Source organism: Amblyomma mixtum, chromosome 10 (genome assembly GCF_055824585.1).
Source record: "Amblyomma mixtum isolate Tamu chromosome 10, ASM5582458v1, whole genome shotgun sequence".
In the NCBI taxonomy this organism is placed as follows: domain Eukaryota; kingdom Metazoa; phylum Arthropoda; class Arachnida; order Ixodida; family Ixodidae; genus Amblyomma; species Amblyomma mixtum.
Window position 1 is genome coordinate 128,447,664 of NC_143021.1, and position 17,952 is coordinate 128,465,615.

Consider the following 17,952-nt stretch of genomic DNA (forward strand, 5'->3'; position numbering starts at 1 on the left):
TTCTCAGAAACGATGACTCTGAAGGGACATCCTGACTTATGTGACTTATGTTTCTGTTTCTGAGAATGGGTGCTGGCAAAAGTCATTAGCATTCTTTCTGCAATCTAAGCTAAAGGTGTTACCAAATGACGACCCTTACATGATTAACAGCTCTAACCAACTGGTGACATTTTAAATGACAACTGTAAGAAAGGGTTTCAGGGCTTCTCACTGCACATCAATGATTTGTATTATTCTCTCCCGCACAAAGGACTTCTAACATGTGTAGAGGATGCCATTGACAATTACGGCGCTGTAAGCTTTCAGAACGATACTGGCATTACGGTTGGTAATTTTTTTAAACTCTTGTCGCTGTATCTGCCCTCTACTTACGCCGAGTGGGGGGATTCTATTTATCTACACAAACAAGGTGTCTGTATCGGCTCGTGCCTCGCTCCAGTTCTGAGCAATATTTATCGGTCCTTTTGCAACCGAAAACTGTCTATCAGCCTACCAGGTTTGGGAACTGCAAAGATTTTTAGATACGTTGATTACTACTCGGTGTTGCTGGAAGGTCGCAATGAATGTTCCGCTTCCACTGCTGCTGTTGTGTCTACATTTAAGGAGAGCCTCCAACCTCTGGTTTTAACCTTCGAAACTGTAGAAAATGATAGCATACGCTTCCCAGACCTCCCCATCCGTTTCTCAACGAACCATATATGCTGGTGCTATGAGCCCAGAGCCCAAAAGCCCCTCCTCCCCAGTGATTCTGCGCATTCCAAAGTAGTGACAAGAGGAATCATCAGCCTCTTGTTTTAGGAATGCAATTGAAAAGTCTTGCCATCACCTTCAAACCCATAGTTTTGACATGCAAGTTTCGCGCCTTGTAGCCGCTGGGTATCAACAACAACTGCTGTGTTCTGTGGCTTGCCGCTTGCTAAAAAGCACCGTCAGGGAAGTGAGGCCGATCAACAGGATCACACCAATAAGAAGACGGTTGTCCTTCCGTATATGCATACTGCTGGCCTCAATCTGAAGAAAATTGCAAGCAGGATTGGCGTAAAAGTTCTTTTTTCGGCACCTATAATGCTCGGTAGACTGTACGCGAAGGTTAATGGCGAAGAGGCATCACCTAAACGGTACCCCATAAAACACCGTGAACATTTTGTACCATGAAGGTGGGGGTTGTCTACAGCATTCCTTTGTCTTGCGGGAGACAGTACATCGGACAAACTGGAAGATGTTTTAATGAACGATTGCTTGGGCATAATAATGACATGAGGAATGTGGCCATCAAAGGCCACCTTGTCACACTACAGAGGGTGCGAAGGATGTAATCCTATCTTCTCCGATGCACGTGTCGTCACAAGGCACAAACAAAAGGACAGCAGGGAAATTGTCGAAGCATTTCTAATCACAAAAGCTGATGAAGCATGTGTTAGCAACCCTTCTTTGGCATTGACAAGAAAGGAACTTGTGTACTGGGCGAGAGTGTGCAGCGATATTAGCTATCGTCAAAACTTTCGTGTGTTTTGATTGCGTGCCTGTTGCGTTGTCTTTTTCCTTGCACCATGCTATAAAGGCAAGATCGTACATTAAAAGATTACAGTTGCAGTAAGCACCTAGTCCGTGTGGTTTCTTCGTTCGTCCTGTCCCTTTTGCGCTTTCTATCATCTAGTCATGTACCAAGTCGCCCACCAATCGATTCTTCTGAAAGCCAGTGACAGATAGGTTGGCACGCTCCAAGTTTCGTTATCATAGGAGTAAATAACGTTTCTCGAAGACTTTGTGGATACAGGAATGTTCTCGTTCTTGCTGCTGCTTTCTAATTTTGTTCTATTGTCTTCGTATTTATCCTTTTACCCTTGACACTGCTTTTTATATGGACGCTTTACTTTGGATTACCTATGGTCCTGGTTTTGGAATGTCCTCCACTGTTTTGTTGTGCGCCGTGGCCTGCTTCTCTGTCTGATATTGCCATATAAAATTAGCGAGAACCGCCAAGTAGGAGCGCGACGACTGACTAGAAAAGGCGTTATAGGTGCCATCTCTCGAGCTTTCCGCAGATGCGCAAACTTTCGCCATCTGGCCACGCTTCCGCTCACAGAATCGCGGGCCGCGCGTTGCCGTGTTTCCTGTATGCATGACATATATGCTACACGTCAAATATGACGGTGTTATCCATCTTGCCCCTTGATCCCCTGGAACGCTGTTCGCTGGCAACATTCATCGGCAATATAGTCAAGTTTTGCTCTTACGTACACCGTTCCATCCGAACAATTCGAATTTTGAAATATGATTGCTCGTGCGATTCGGCTGCGGCGCGAAGTACGCTGCTGACGAAACGAAATCAGAGCAGCAGAAGCTCTGGCAGTGGCAGAAAGGGCTACTCTAGCGCACAGGCCTATTCAAGTTATCGTGCAACAAAGCAGGTCGGGGATGCGTGCTGCTACAGAAGTTCCTCATCAGCGACCAGCTATTGTGCAGCCAAGCCAACTCATTGCTTTGTAGTGGGGTGTCTCGGTGACTTTTTTTCAGGCTGTGATCACGCACCTCACATTAGACAGTGAGGCAAAAATTTATCCGCGGGCTCAACAGTTTGCAGAGAGCAAGAAACGGTACTCTTTTGTGTTATTTTAATAATATCAATCGAGCTACGACTGTTCGCTCAGTAGATCAGTGCGCTATCATGGAACGAGTCGGCAAACTCCAAGAGAGTGGCTGCATGCGCACGAAGCACACGACTGGGTCACCGTCATCTCCAAGTACGTTCCTTAAGCTGCGCACGGCTGGCGGTTGTTTTCTGCAGTTATCGCATTGTTTGCATTGTTCAGAGCGATCCACGTGACGTTAACTGCTTGCAGCATGCTCAGCGTTTGCAGCGAATCTCACAGTAAACATTTTGCTTGTTCCTTTATTGGAGATTCTGATAGTATCTGATGCTGTTCGTTTTCAGAGCGCCCTGTGCGCTAAGAGGCACGCAGCACATTCGACCGGCTGAAACCATGCACTTTTACTACATTCGGCTGGCTCTTTCAAAGCTCTCGCCTGTGCTAAGGGCGTCTCGAAGCGTTCCGAATTTCTTCCCATAGCGTTTGGATACCTTGGAAAATTCCGCTCAACAAAGGGATGAGTACAAAGGAAGAAGACACAAACGAGGCGAACTCGCCCAGCTCAGCACAATCGGGGATAGCGTCAGCGCGAACCAAGAACGAAAGAGAGACACAAGAACGCACGAACAGCGCTGAACTACGAAAAGAATTTTCATTTTCAAACGGGCCATATTATATACAATCCAAAATCCCAAGAGCCCAGTGGCATGAGCAACCATGAAAGTGCAAGCAGCGCCAACGCAACACTCAAATTTGTCACTGAAGGCCAGTTACCAGTAAAATCTCACTGTCGTGCAGCCAAACGCTGAAGGGAGTAACGAAGTTAATAAGCACAGAATGTGTCTTTAATTCACAGCAAAATTAGAGTCAACACGGCGAAGCGAAAGTAAAGTCAAAGGAAAACGCTCAACGAGAACAAAACAAAATACAAGCAACAACAACAACCTGTGTCTGCGGCTAAAAAGAATTCCAAAATGCCATCAAATCCAGGAGGTCATGGGAAATCACAAGGCGGATGCACCAGCGTTGCCGGCCGCTACAGTCGGTCCCTGCACTTGCCTCGGCCCCTAGCAGCTGTAGTAGCAGGCTGAAGCCGACGATGAATCCAGAGGACCTGCCACCAGCTATCATCGCATCTGCGGAATAGTTCCACAAGAATCAGCGATGGCGTTCTGCGTTATGGCGGCGGCATGAAGTCATGTTCAGGCTGGATGTGGGCGACTGTGTACATTTCTGCATTTTTTTTAAAATACCACATCAACATGTTCTAATAGGTTACTTTCAACATCAATCTACTTTCTGTCCCTAAAGAGTTCTTTAATAATTAATATTAAAATAATGTAACTGTTATATTAAACCGTAATGTATATTTTCTAAAGATTATTAACATTATTTTATAGCTGAAAGGTTCTTGAGAAAATCTAAATTCTGTCGTACAGTTGCCTTCTTCAATTGACGAGGCGACAGAACTTCGAGCGCACGCATCCGCCGTAGAATTACATGTTGCATGGAATCACGGGTGGAGGTCTGCCACATCGCACAGGGCAAGAAGCCGGCCTGGTAGACGTTGTTAATGTTGTCGTGATCCACGCATACCAACCACCGTGGATCGTATTCCAGCGCTGCGCACAGAGGTGTCAGCAATCGCTGCCGAATGGTGGCCCGCCGGTAGTCGACAGCCAGCTAAGGCCACCCCGGTCACAGAGCTACATACACGGCGCAGTATGTCTCTGTCTGGCTGTCTGGCACTTCGGTCAGCAAGCAGGCGGTGAACACATCCCTGTGCACTGTCCACTCGATAGTTGCTTCGCATCCGCCAGCTGCCAAGGCAGCCGCAATGCGCCTCAGCAGAGCGGGACACTCATCAAAAGTAGGCGCAGCCGTAAGACGGAAGACCCGCCACATAACTAAGCGCTGGCGCTGCGCCATCCAGCCGCGCAGGCATGCTATCCGCCGGAGACGGAATTCGTCGCTCTCAGCCGCTTTGACAGCTTCGCATAACGCACTGTCAGCATCGGAGGGCGGCAGTTCCCGAATTCGCGCCAACCACGGCAAGTTTTCTTCCTCCAAGCGCGACAGTTGTGCTGCACTGAATCCATACAGCAGATAATGCAGGTTTAACATCTGGGTATCCGCCATTTAGGAGCCGAGTTGTGGTACTGATGCGGCGATGGTTAGCCGGCGTTCGTCGGCGTAAGGTAGTGCACACTCCTCTCGATAAGTTAACAAACGCAATCACTTCCCTGGCACAGCTGTTTCCATTGCCCACAAGAAGATGTGCGGTTTAAAATTACACTTCTGAGTGCTGCTGCTGATACATCTCATTCTATTCAGGCCATATTTAGGGGTGGTTTCATCTAGTGACTGGCGTCAAGCCCTCTGCCGGGCGCAATGTACACAAGGCGTCCCTCAGTGGCACTCTATCATTTTATGCTTTGTCATCCGGCATATATTTTATGAAAGATGCGGAAGTATTTATCTCAGAAGAAGCACTGTAAAGCCCGCCCAAAATGAAAAAAAAATGCGTACAAAAGATATATCAGATAATATGAAATCAGGTGCCGCATTTTTCAGAAGCATATGCGTTAAGGTCTTACCAGCGCCTCTATAACATGTTACTGGCTGGTTGTCCTCATAACTCTTCGTTCTTTAATGCTCGCTGGCTAAGTACCCGCCCTTTCACGGGATTATTCATTTACCGGGGGGGGGGGGGGGGGGGGCGCAAAAATAATCTTATCGAGTGGTCTAGCTGAGAGGAACAAATGGCATGTGTTCACGACGGCAGCTGGAGGACAATGCCATTCTTGAAAACGGGTGTCTTACTGGCTTTATCGATCGACGCACACGTCTAAGTCTCTTAGGCAAGTCATTCTGGTAGCTGTTTTCGGGGAAGGTGAGATAAAGGTATAGAGAATCCGCGTGGCACATACAGCACTGCAGTTGTTCTATTTGGCGACTAAAAACTGGCGATCTCAGCCCCTTGCTCGACTACAAACGCGCGAGCACACTCTAAACGATTTGAGGCCCGCGTTCGGCAGATAGCATTTATTGCCTAGCTTCTCTCGGCGCAGCTCAGATACCTCACCGAGTGCAACAAAATCTCCTTGCTGCTCTCGATGGGTGTTTTTTTACGGCGGTGCAATCGACGCGTCTCCCTTCAGCGCGGGTTCCCCAGGTATATACTGGTAGCGTGCATTTTATAGGAGCCCTTATGCTCGAAACATGCAAGCTTGGGGGTGGAAGACAGATCAATCTATGGCACGAGTGCAAAAGCGTGGTCATCAATATTGTGACGAAGAAGGAGAATGGCGGCCGTAGACGTGGACGGAAACCTTTGAGCGGCCGAGTTCCTTCCCAGAAACCTAGCCCAGCCCAACCGCTTCTAATACGACTGTGTCCTCTTAGACGTCGTCTTGAATCAGCGCCAAGGTAGAGCTGGTGAGGCGAATGGCAGTAGTCGCTCCTCCGTAAAAGGAAAGCATCGTGTTGACGAGGAGCAAAGTATTTACAAATAAAGAGAAAAGCAAAAAAACAACAAATGTCGACAGGAAAACCATGGAGGAAAGTTGAAAAATACCGTCGATAAGGACGGAAACCCCACAAAAGTTAAGAATAGCATGCAGAGAACGAGAGCACAGTTTAATATACGGAGTGAAGAGCACTGCAGTCACGTGAGAGCTGCGATTTTAAACCACCCGAAGGAACAATATCAGTTCGTAGTCGCCGACGGGCGCACTTCAATCAGGAACGACTTTATAATTCACGTTGCCGCCGCGGCGGAAGACTTTATACGGTCCTTAATAGCGGAGAAATTGTATTTCGGACAACCATTTTTGCCTTACAGGGGCCCTCACCCACACGCCCTCTCCTGTTTATAGGGCACTTCCCAGGGCGGAGGTTGTAATTTCAGGAGCCCGTGTTTTCCTGTGTCTTGATGCGCAAGCAAGCCAGCTGACGGGCTTAATGGCTTTTTCGGCGAAGCTGCCCGCTTGTAGTGTGATGTCGTCACCAGTGCGCAGAAGCATCGGTTAAAGCGGGCTGTTAAAGTGGGCGGATAAGTAAAAATACGGAACGGGATAAAGCGGGCTGTTCTCTGAATCACTTTGTTATAAGCAAAGGGAACGTAATTCAGCATCTGGTGCAGTCATGCCCATGGCGAGAGATGCTGCAACTCGCTGGCAAAATTTTCAACGAGCACACTGCCACAACTCTCTTGTAGTTGGACGAGCTAGCGAGTGACGGCTACTCCCTTCTCGAGCAGCAGGGGTACGTTGGTGGCTGCGCTGCCCTCGTAGTCGTGGAAACAATCATTCCTCACGAGAACGAGCACACTGGACCGGTGTGGCACATTTGCATCGTCGTCAACAAGTCGCAGAGCATTATCATCAGCCTTACTACGCCCACTGTTGGGCACAGACCTCTACATAGACTCTCCAATTAAACCTGTCCTTCCCAAGTTGCGGCCACCGTATCCCCGCAACCTTCATCTCATCCGTCCACCTAACCTTCTGCCGCCCCCTGCTACGTTTGCCTTCTCTTGAAATCCACTACGTCACCCTTAGGGACCAGCAGTTATCTTGCCTTCGCATTACATGCCGCGCCCAAGCCCACTTCTTCCTATTGATTTCAATTAGGATGTCGTTAACCAGCGTTTGTTCCCTCAAAACTCCGCCCGCTTCCGATCTATTAACGTTACACCTATCATTTTTCTTTCCACAGCTGGCTTCGTTGTCCCTAACTTAAGCTGAACCCTGTTTGTTAGCCTCCATGTTTCTACCCCGTAGGTGAGTACCGGTAAGATACAGCTGTTGTATACTTTTCTCTTGAGGGATATTGGTAAACTGCCATTCATGAGCTGAGAGAACCTGCCATATGCGCTCCACCCCGTTCTTATTCTTCTCATTACTTCCCTGTCATGCTCGCGACCAGCGGTCACTACCTGCCCTAAGTAGACACATTCTCTTACTACCACCAGCACCTCCCTACCAAATGCGAACTGCTGTTCTCTACTAGACTGTTGAACATTACTTTGGTTTCCTGCATGTTAATTTTTAGCTGTACTGTTCTGCGCTGCCTGCCTAACTCATTTATCATGCTTTTGTATTCATGTCCTGGGTGACTTAGCAAGGCAATGCCATATACAGATCGCAAATTACTTAGGAATTCTCCATTAACTCTTATCCCCAACTGTTCCCGTTTCAGGCTCCGAAATACCTGCTGTAAAAAGGCGGTGAATAGCATTGGCGAGATCATGTCTCCCTACGCGATACCTTTCTTATTGGGATTTTATTGCTGACTTTATGGAGGACTACAGTTATAAACATCTGCAATCGTTATATTTTCCAATATTTTGAGATAACACTCTTCTACACCCTGATTCCGCAACGCCTTGATGACAACTGATGTTTCCATTGAGTCAAACGCTTTTTGGTAATCAATAAAGGCTATATATAGGGGTTGGCTATATCCTGCACATTTCTATATCGCCTGATTGATAGCGTGAATATGGTCTAATGTCGAGTATCCTTTACGAAAGCCTGCCTGATAATTTTGTTCATTGGAGTCTAAGGTTGTCCTGACTCTACTAAGCAATTAGCTTAGTATATACCTTGCAAGCAACGGACAGTAAGCTGATCATTCTTTAATTCTTGAAGTCTTTGACGTCTCCTTTGTTATAAATTAAGAAATGTTGGAGTTTTTTCAAGCTCGTGGTACGCTCGAGGTCACAAGGCATTGCGTATACAGGGGGCTAGTTTTTCTCGCACAATCCCTCCTCTGTCTTTCAACAAACCTGCTTTTACCTGATCCTCACCAGCTGCTTTCCCCCCTCTGCATTGCTCCTAAGGCTTTCTTTACTTCACCCTTCGTTACCGGCATGATGTCCCATTGCTGTGCTTGACTGCCTCTCTCAGTTACTTTCTGATTATATTCGCTACTGTATAGATTTGTGTATAGATTTGTGATAAGACTTCGGCTACTTTAACTATCTTATCCATGTTGCAAATGACGTTGTCCATTGCCCTCTTTGTCTCTTAGCACATACATATGGTTTTTATCTGTGCCTATTTTTGTCTTCACTGCTTTTAAGCTACCTCCGTTCTTCAGAGCATGCTCGATTTTATACGCGTTAAACTTCCTTATGTCAGCAAGCAATTCGCTTATTTATTAAATGATTGGGCGTTTTTTAATGAGATCTTTAGTTTCCTGCGTTATCTTACGGGTATCCTGTCGAATCATCCTACAACCTCGTTCTGCGGCGCACTCCGTAACGATACCAGTGAAGCATGAACTATCTGTGTAAGTGAGCGCCACGGCCCGTTTCTTCGAGAACTTTATCCGCCCTTCGTGCAGGTCAATGAGAGCGCCGTTTGTCTGCTGAATGTCGCGACCGCGGATGAAGTCCCTGGAACATACACGGGGGACTACAAATTCGCCGACGTACTCAAAACCACGGATATCGACATGAGGTGTGCACCTGCCGGCGGGGATTCTCAGGTGGCCCCGAGCAGTACGAATGCTAGGCCCCGACCACTGTGTCAAAACTTTCTTCAGTTCCAGAGAAAGGGCAAAGCACATGACGCAATAATCGGCACCTGTATCCATCAAAGCGGTCACGTCGACTCCATCAATTGTAACACAGAAATCGGAGGTAGCTCGTCGGATGCTGTCGCTACTCGCTGCCTGAGAAACATCGTCGCATGGTAGTGGCGTAGGAGGATCTTCCCAAGTCCTCGAATCCAGAGGCCGCTAGAATCAGTTTTCCTGGCATGGACTGGGAGAACGGCGTCCGGAGTAGCTTGCAGCTTGACAGGGGCTTCGGGAGCGCTTACCCCTCAGCGACGGGGATCGAGCCCCTCGGTTGCCTGAAGTGATGTGGTTCTGGCGCGACGAGAGATGAGATGCTATCTCATGTGGTCGTTCCCCGCCCTGTGGGCACTGGTCGTCCGGCGCGAAACCACGCAGGCCCACGCGGCGGTATGGGGATGCCCTGCATAGGTGGCCCGCTTCGCCACAGTGATAACAGTGGGGCCGACGATCCAGGGCCCACCACACATCACTCTCTCGCGGTTGCTGGTAGCCTGGCATATCATGGCCGCGAGAGAAGCTGGGTGGGAGCACTACTGGAGTCGCGGAAGTGGCGTCCTACCCAGAGGCCTCATGTAGCATGTACGCATACGTGGGTCTTACATCAAGCCGGCGACGAACCTCAGAAATTTTGGGCTGTTGTGCTGCCAGGCGTAGTTCGTCCCGAATGACTCCACACATTGGCGGGAAAGATGGTGTATCGGACTGCATCCGGAAGGCCTGCATTTCCTCTCTAACGACAGATTCGACCAGCTGGCATAGAAATGTCTTGTGTCTACCGGAGGCATAGAGAAGGGGTCATGCCCAAAGGGGCTGACGTTCCGATTGTACTAGAGGGCTCGCTGTCCCAGTGCCTTCTCCATAGTTGCCTCCTCGATGAGGAATTCTTCCACAGTGCGTGGTGGGCAGCACACGAGTCCTGCGAGAAGCCCTTGTGTGACACCCCGTATGAAGTGGCGAAGCTTCTTGTCTTCCGTAAAGTTGGGATCCGCGCGATCAAAAAGACGGGCCACCTCCTCGAAATAGATGCGTACACTCTCGTTGTGGCGCTGGTTGCGCGAGTGTAACGCAGCTTCTGCTCGCTCTCGAAGGTGTGCATTCTGGTAAGTTGCTGCCAGATTGCGACAGAAGGTCTCCCAGGATGTAAACAAAGCTTCATGGTTTTCGAGCCATGTCCTAGCCGACTCTTCAAACGCAAAATAGACATTGCGGAGCTCACGGTCGTCCCTCCAGCCGTTGTAACGGGCAACACGCTCGAAGATCTCGAGGCAGTCCTTGGCGTCCTCGACGACGTCGCCATTAAACGACGGGAGTGTTCGCGGCTGGTGACAGAGGAATTGCGCCGAAAGCCTGGTCTCTGTTGCCATGGCAGCTGCCGCTTCCGAAGACCGAGGTTGCGTCGCCCTTTGGCAGCCGGAAGAAGTCCAAATTCAGGGGATGCTCGAAGGTGGCGACGGCCGCGGCGCTGGTGACCTAGGGTGAGTTCCGTATTGGTCAGTAGCATAAGCGTATCTGGAAGCGTACCACGCAGTTGCGCCAGATTTGCCATGAATGTTGCGCCATAGAGAAACATAAATATTTTTCACTATGATTACGGGCCACACAATCGGGAACAGAACTGCTCCAGGCTCTCGAGCGGCGGTAATGATGATGATGATGATGATGTCCTCAGGCTGTATGGCACATACCCACGGCAGGGGATTGGCCAAGGTGCATAGCGGATACAAACGCACTCATGTGCAGGGAATGGAGTATATTTAAAATTTTGGGATGCAGAGCTAGAATTTGTACAAAAACAAAAAAAAAATACGGAGAAGGAAAAGATGTGAATTCACATTCTAGCAGAGGAATCTACCAGATGAAATTATATTATCGTGAATAGAATCGCACACTGGTTTCAGGCCATATCCCTTGGCACTTGCCCCGAAGGATAAGAGAATCGGAATAGATAGAGGTAGCCCAAGCCGAGCGAGGGGGTTCTCCAAGTAAATTCTACGGAGAGCAGCGAGCCGCCGGCAGGAGAGGAAAAAATGTTCTATAGACTCAATTTCGCCACAAGCCTCACAAAGGTTGGATATCGAAAACCTCGATCGGCATAAATAAAGATTTAGCCGTGGTATCCTGCAGCGCAAAAGGGTCATGGACACCTCACATTGCCTCAAACTGCACATCCGCACACTCCAAGGAAATGCCAGGTGTTTAAAATCCGCTGCAGTGAGGAGAGGCTCGTGGCTCAAGGTGTGGAAACGCTGGAATCGCTGAAAGCGTGCTAGAGTCAGGTAAACAGTATTTGGGACGAAAGGGACAATAGGTCCATCAAGGGCAGACTTTGCTAAAAAATCAGCCCTCTTATTAGAAACAATGCTACAGTGCCCAGGGACCCAGGGAAAGCGCACTTCAAAATGAAGGGAACGACTCATAGGAATATCTCTGGAGGTTTCGAGCGCTGCCAAAACAGAAAGGTTGTCTGAGAGTATAATAACCCGAGTGATATTGCAGGGAATCCTTATTAAGGCCAACTCAATGGCCAGAAACTCAACTACAAAAATGGGGGTATAGTCAGGGGCCCGAAATGAGTAGCTCCAATCAAGAGCCCTTGAGTAAACGCCAAAAGCAGCCTTTTCATTTTGCTGGGAGGCATCTGTATAGACGGCAATATATATGGTTAGGAAAATTGTCTAGGTGCTCCTCTATGAGCCCATTTAACATATTGGCGGGGAGGTTCTTAGCAATCCTTGGGAGGGTGTTGTCAAAGAAGACTGCGTGGCAGCCCGCCTGTGGTTGACTAGTACCAAAGGTCTCATTGATACAGAAATATTTGACAGCAGGGATTTAGTGAACACCACCTGAGGGAGCTTATACCGAGGCCAGGGGGTACCAAAGAAGAGAGTTGGGTTCGTTGTAAATATAGGGTTAGCCAATCCAGGAACAGGCTCCAAAGACCTTAAAAATGTCCGCACAGTGATAAGCTCAAACAGGGAATTGAGATCAGGTATCCGTGCCTTCAAGTACAACACAGCATTAGCTACTGATTTAGGCAGACCTAAGCAAAGGTGCAGAGCGCGTCGCTCCATAACAAAGAGGGGTTCACACTTGTACTTTGGGCACCCAGAAAAGAGAACGGAGCGGAATTCAAGGATTGGCTGTACATAGGTCTTATAAAGAAGTAGTAGAGTGTCTCGCCGCATATTGAATTTTTTGTTGCTGATCCTCACCAACCGGCCAAGGGCACGCTCACCCTTAAGCGCAATTCTTCTAATGTGTGGCCGCCAGTCTAAATGCGGGTCATATATTATACCCACGTATTTTGTTGAGTCAACTTGCGGGATGAGGATAGAGCGATACGAGAGAGAGATGTAAACAGGGGTTGCCTGTGGGAAAACAAGGACGGCACACTTGTTGACATTTAAAGTTAACTTTATGCTGTCTAGCCAAACTATCAGAGCATTTAAGTACTCTTGGAATAATTGGTACAGGATATGAATGTCTTTGGCAGAAGCGAAAAAAGCAATATCATCCGCATACACATAAACTTTAACGGCTGGGTGAATAGGGATATCACGCATTAGTATGTTAAACATACTAATGTTAAACACTGCCGTAAGTCTTTGCAATATCTAAGATGGCGATGCACTTCTACTTCTTCCACTTCTGAGCCATATGAATATTATGTCCAATCCCGTTAGCAGTATATTAAGGCGGAAGCCTTTAATGCCTCATCGTTGTAAGCAGCAGTTGTCGACAGAAATGTCACGCTTTTCAAGTGGTCGAAACGGTCGTGACGTCAAAGTGTGCGAATTTCAAACGGGGCCAAATGTACTTGGGCTACTAACCATGCATCCAATTAAAGGGATCGTATAGTAATGCTTCAAGTAAGTGGTACTCATTTTAGTTAATTGCTTACTTCACTAACTAGCCTAATTAACCTTTCTAGTCAGACCAGATAAATAAATCAACCCGAGTAGGAAATTGGTCGAACTCGGGAATCGAACCCCGGTCTCCGGAGTGCGAGACGAGCACGCTACCACTCCGCCATGCCAGCTCGATGTTTTGGTATGAACAAAGGCGCGTCTAGTGAATACGTGTCTTCGTTCACTCCCATCTTCCTCCCTTCCCATTACGGCGAGGTTTAGGTGTCCACTGAGATATGAGTGACAGATACATTTTCAGGCGAAAGCATTTAATGGCTTATACTGTCGTGACCAAGACGTGTTAGCAAATTTGTCCGCGTTTCAGATTGGTCGAAATGGTCGTGAAGTCACTGCGCGAGAATTTTGACGGGTGTCCACCGAAATATGTGAGACAGTACTGCACAATTTCCTTTCCTCAAATAAAATTTTCGACTGGTGTTCACCGAGATATGTGAGACAGTTACTGCATAATTTTCTTCCCTCAAATACAATTTTCATTTTATTCATTGCGGTCCCTCTTTCTTCTTTCACTCCACTTCCTCTCTTCCTGTGCGGTGCGGTTCAGGTGTCCACCGAGGTTACAGAGAATTACAGCTCCATTTCCTTTCCTCAAAAAGCGTTCCGTTCAAAGGGCAAGGCATCGCGCCGAACGGGTGGTGGCGTTCCATGAACTCCATGGCAGCGCTACAACACGCTGTCACGTTCCACTCCTCAAGGCAAAGATTAAGCGTCATTAATTGGCAGGTAATTAATGCACGAACAGAAAGTGAACTGAACCATCGCTTCGCAGAATGCAGCACTCAGGCTTTCGCCTTTCTACACTTTAGCTTCTAAAGTTCCTCGTAATTTTTACAAATAGTCTAATCGTTCAATTAAATTATTGTACAGCCGGTTTCCGCGATGCTATCGGAGGTGAAGCGCACTAGCCATGGGCCGCCGCAAGGCATCAACTACAGTAGTTCGCTTAAGCAGATCACCGCGATGTTGGACGAAAAATGAGTGCAAGAGACCGAAGGCCCCCTCAACCTTGCTCCACGTTCATATGGCATTATGATTTCACAGCGCAAGCGCTGCCTGCCGGCGGCCAAGGACGCGCAGCCGACACGTCCACGCGAGCGACGCGGTTGGCAAAAGAGCAACTTGCAAAGTTCCAGTGCGTAGTTCATTATGCCGAACAGCCACTGCAATTGCATTAATAGAATACGTGGCTTTCCTGAACCTTTACATAGAATTTGCAAAATAATAATTAATATGTACAGTGTAGGCAATAATTCCAATAACCCGGGTTCGATATATTCGGGTTCAACTGTCAACATGCATGCCCTGAAAGATCGTGTCCATATAATGCACCGAGCCATTCTTGCATCTCATTCTGACCATATAAGGGATATGAGCGCCGAAACATCAATAGGTTTTCTTTTCTTCAAGCTTTGGCTAGCGCACATTTCTAGCCATTCGCCAACTCACGAGGAGTGCTCAACATCAACATACTTTTCAGATAGATTTCTTTATGTATGCTGTATTCCCCAGCGCCTCTTCTGTCCCGCTTAATTTCGAAAACATAAAGGACCCACAGGCACGGCTATTTTGTCAAAATGCGCGAAAGAATGTCGCAACCCGCGGCTGTGACGCGATTCACCACGACAGTCGTGTTTCTCTTCGCGCAGGGTTGCGCGGTGGACGCGCCAGCACTCTAAGAACTCCGCCAGTTTAACCGCTGAGCCAGTGCCGGATGGGCGGCTGTGTGCGGCGGAGCAGTGAAACGAGTGTTTTTTATCATTTTTTTAGGCCTCCGGTATGTCTTTCTCTAGACTACGCACGGAAAGCAGCAGGCTACACTGCATTCGGACGCTCAGCACCGTGTTTACCTCTTCCAGTCGGAAATGCAGAAGCTGATTTTCTTCCTAGTCATTTCTAGCCACCACTTTGCACGCTTCGGTTAACGAACTGTTCCTGGCTTTGTTTCTGCTGTTTCGGCGCTCATTATGCGCTCAAAAAGTCACTGTATGATGCCGCCAGAATGCAGCTCCGGTCCAAAAAAGCGCTGGCTGAGAACAGCGAGCATGCAGTCACATGCGGCCAGCTGTCGAGACGTTGGACACGTTTGCGAGAAGACTTAGCAGAATAATTGCAGTGCTGTGGCCGACGCGTCCGCCATAGCGCGAAAACTGACTAGAGTCGGAGTGAAAAACAAGAATTAAAAAAAATGAAATGCAAGAGTTTTGACATGCAACAGAGATACAAAACGTATTTGTTCAGCGTTGTGGGTGAAATGGGAGAAAAGATGGAGGGGAGGGGGTGGGGGAACGGTATTAAATGAGTAGCACCAGTGTCACTCCTGTTATTCCCCGTCGCTGTCCCACTCTGCACAGAGCGCTAAACGTTTCGAAGATTGCGCGCTGTCAACTATCAGACGGTGCTTGTCTGAGCGAATTATGCGATATTCATCAAGAAGAATAATTTTTCCTAAGAATTTGTGTGTTTTGTCCGGCTAAATCTAAGCACAACCTACGCTTTTTCTCTTCACCGTAATTAAAAAGCAGGTTAGCTTTTTGGCGTGTGCAAGCAAGCAGCTGCAGTTTAAACTTTCGATATTTCAGACGCACTAAAGAACGTGGCAGTTAGATATTACGACATACTTCTGTCTCTCCACCTGTTAGAGATTGTTGTTGCAGGGATAATATTGTTACTAGTTTAAAAAGGCAGTTGGTTTTATTGCAGGACCGTATTGCAGGACCGTATTGCAGGACCTGAACGAAAGAAAAAAGATCAGTGAGTGGCCCTGGCAAAAAATTCCCCTTTGGCCTGTTTGCTAATAAAATTATTGAAGTCGTACAGCCGCTAGCAGGGTTTTTAAGTTCATTAGGAAAAATCCAGGCGCTAACAAACAATGACACACAAGGGACACAGTGTTTTTAAATGACACTTTTTGCAGCATTTTCTGGCGACTCTCTTTGGTTTCAAAGAAAATTCTCTAATGACGACGAAGAGACGTGACATAAGGGAACGCGTTACTTGATACCCATCGTTAACCGTTGTGCCAAGGATAGTGTGTCCACCGATGTAGAGGCAGGACATTTAGGTTAAAGCGGTGTCCATCTTTCACGGAGCCAGAAACAGCTCATGCGCGCTCGTGTGCGCCTACATCGCTTTCAAGGCTGGCGCCGGCTTTGACGGCCGCCGCAACCGGTTTCCAAACAGCTGTGACACGGCCATCAGGAGTGCCCCGAGCAGCGCAGACACTTCCTTTTCAGTGTTGCTTGACGCTTCGGCTGTGCGGTGCCCTCGAGGTTGACTCTGCTACTTTCGTTGGCACTGCTATCCGAGATGGCTGGTGTGTGCACGAAGAAGTCAACGGAGGACGTGTTCGATACGTCCGAGGATGCCCTCCCTGTTAGGCTCCAACAGATCGCCGAAGATCAGCTTGGAGAGACTCCAGAGCGGAAAAAGGAATCCCTCGCGAAACTTTTGCTGCTTTTATCAGTGAGGGGGAAATTCGACTGCCTAAGAAAGAGTGAACGAGGGTGCAGCCGTTTTACACGCGGCTTTACAAAGTTCCAGAGGGAGGGTAATCTTATATTTCGTTTTTTTTTAGCAACTTAAGCTGTCACTAGAATAACTACTGGCGGGAAGCTTGGCCACTTCACCGGTTATTTGCTGCCATTGTTAAAATACAGTGAGGTTTATATTCCGACCGAGATTTTAAGTCGAGAAATAATCAACCTCGGTCCACCGATGGAAGACTGACGTAGACTCAATACGTTCATTCACCTCTTCTAAGTTAGGCAGCGTTGCCGGATCTATTATTATAAAGAGCTTTCTTGGAAAGACACTAAATTTTATAGCACTAACTATTTTAGACCGACTGGCTAAAGTGTTTTGACCTATTGGGACACCCGGCCACAAGCGACTCATGTCCAACTAGCGACCATTTTTTGAAGAAGCTAAACGCGAACTGTTTCAGAACCTTCTCACCGCAGATAAACGTAAATGCTAATAACTTTCTAGTCATCATACTGGTCTGCACGCAGTCTGTGTCTGTAAAAGCGGTCAGAAAGCCACACGGAGTGCCCAGGCGAGGAATCTTTCATTAAAAAAATTACAGATTGTAAGGTTAGGATGGAAGAGTGGATGTATACTGAGAACACACCTGGAAAATTTTAACTCGCTGTCTATTGCAGAGGAGGAGGATCTCAATTCCCGGAAGGATGCGCAATTTCTTCTGCGTTTCCTACGCGTGCGGAAATACAACGTTCAAGCAGCCCTGCGCACAGTGAAAAACTACTACAAGATCCGGAAAACCAGCGGTCCGGTCTTTCGGGACTTTCTGCCTTCCAAAGTGTATTTCGGGACTTTCTGCCCTCCAAGGACGCCGCATCGTCCTGTTAAAACCCGGTGGGTTATGTTTCTGAAGCACCCTGCCATCATATTGTAGTGAACTGTTCGAGCATTTATCCAGATAATTTTTATGTAGGTAGAAGGCATCGTGGTGCCAAAATCCCGGAGACAAAACAAAAAGTGAGACGTTGCCGTCTCATACTGCAATCTTGAAGTGCGCCAGCATTTGTACGCAACAGTAAAAGAAATTCTGGAGTGAACAGAAAGTTTTAGACAAGATACGCTTATCAGCTGACGTGTTCAGCCAAAGTACATTTCCTGCATGACGTGGATGTATACGTATACAGGTCCGCGGGCGCACCTGGCGAGAAGGTTTTCATGCAAACGTACTATCCAATATGTCATTTAATGGTTAATCAAAGAGCACGCGAGTCTGTAGCTCTACGTGTCACGTTCGTTGCGGCAGCCACTCCGAAGACTACGGTGCGTAGCAGAAAATATTCTTGCTGCGTAAATACCCGAGGTAT

General features: G+C 47.8%; 1 pseudogene; it reads left to right on the forward strand.

Annotated features, from left to right (window-relative positions):
- Positions 1-10,541: 10,541 nt before the first annotated feature.
- Positions 10,542-17,522, forward strand: LOC149326918 (uncharacterized; annotated as a pseudogene).
- The last annotated feature ends 430 nt before the right edge of the window (positions 17,523-17,952 follow it).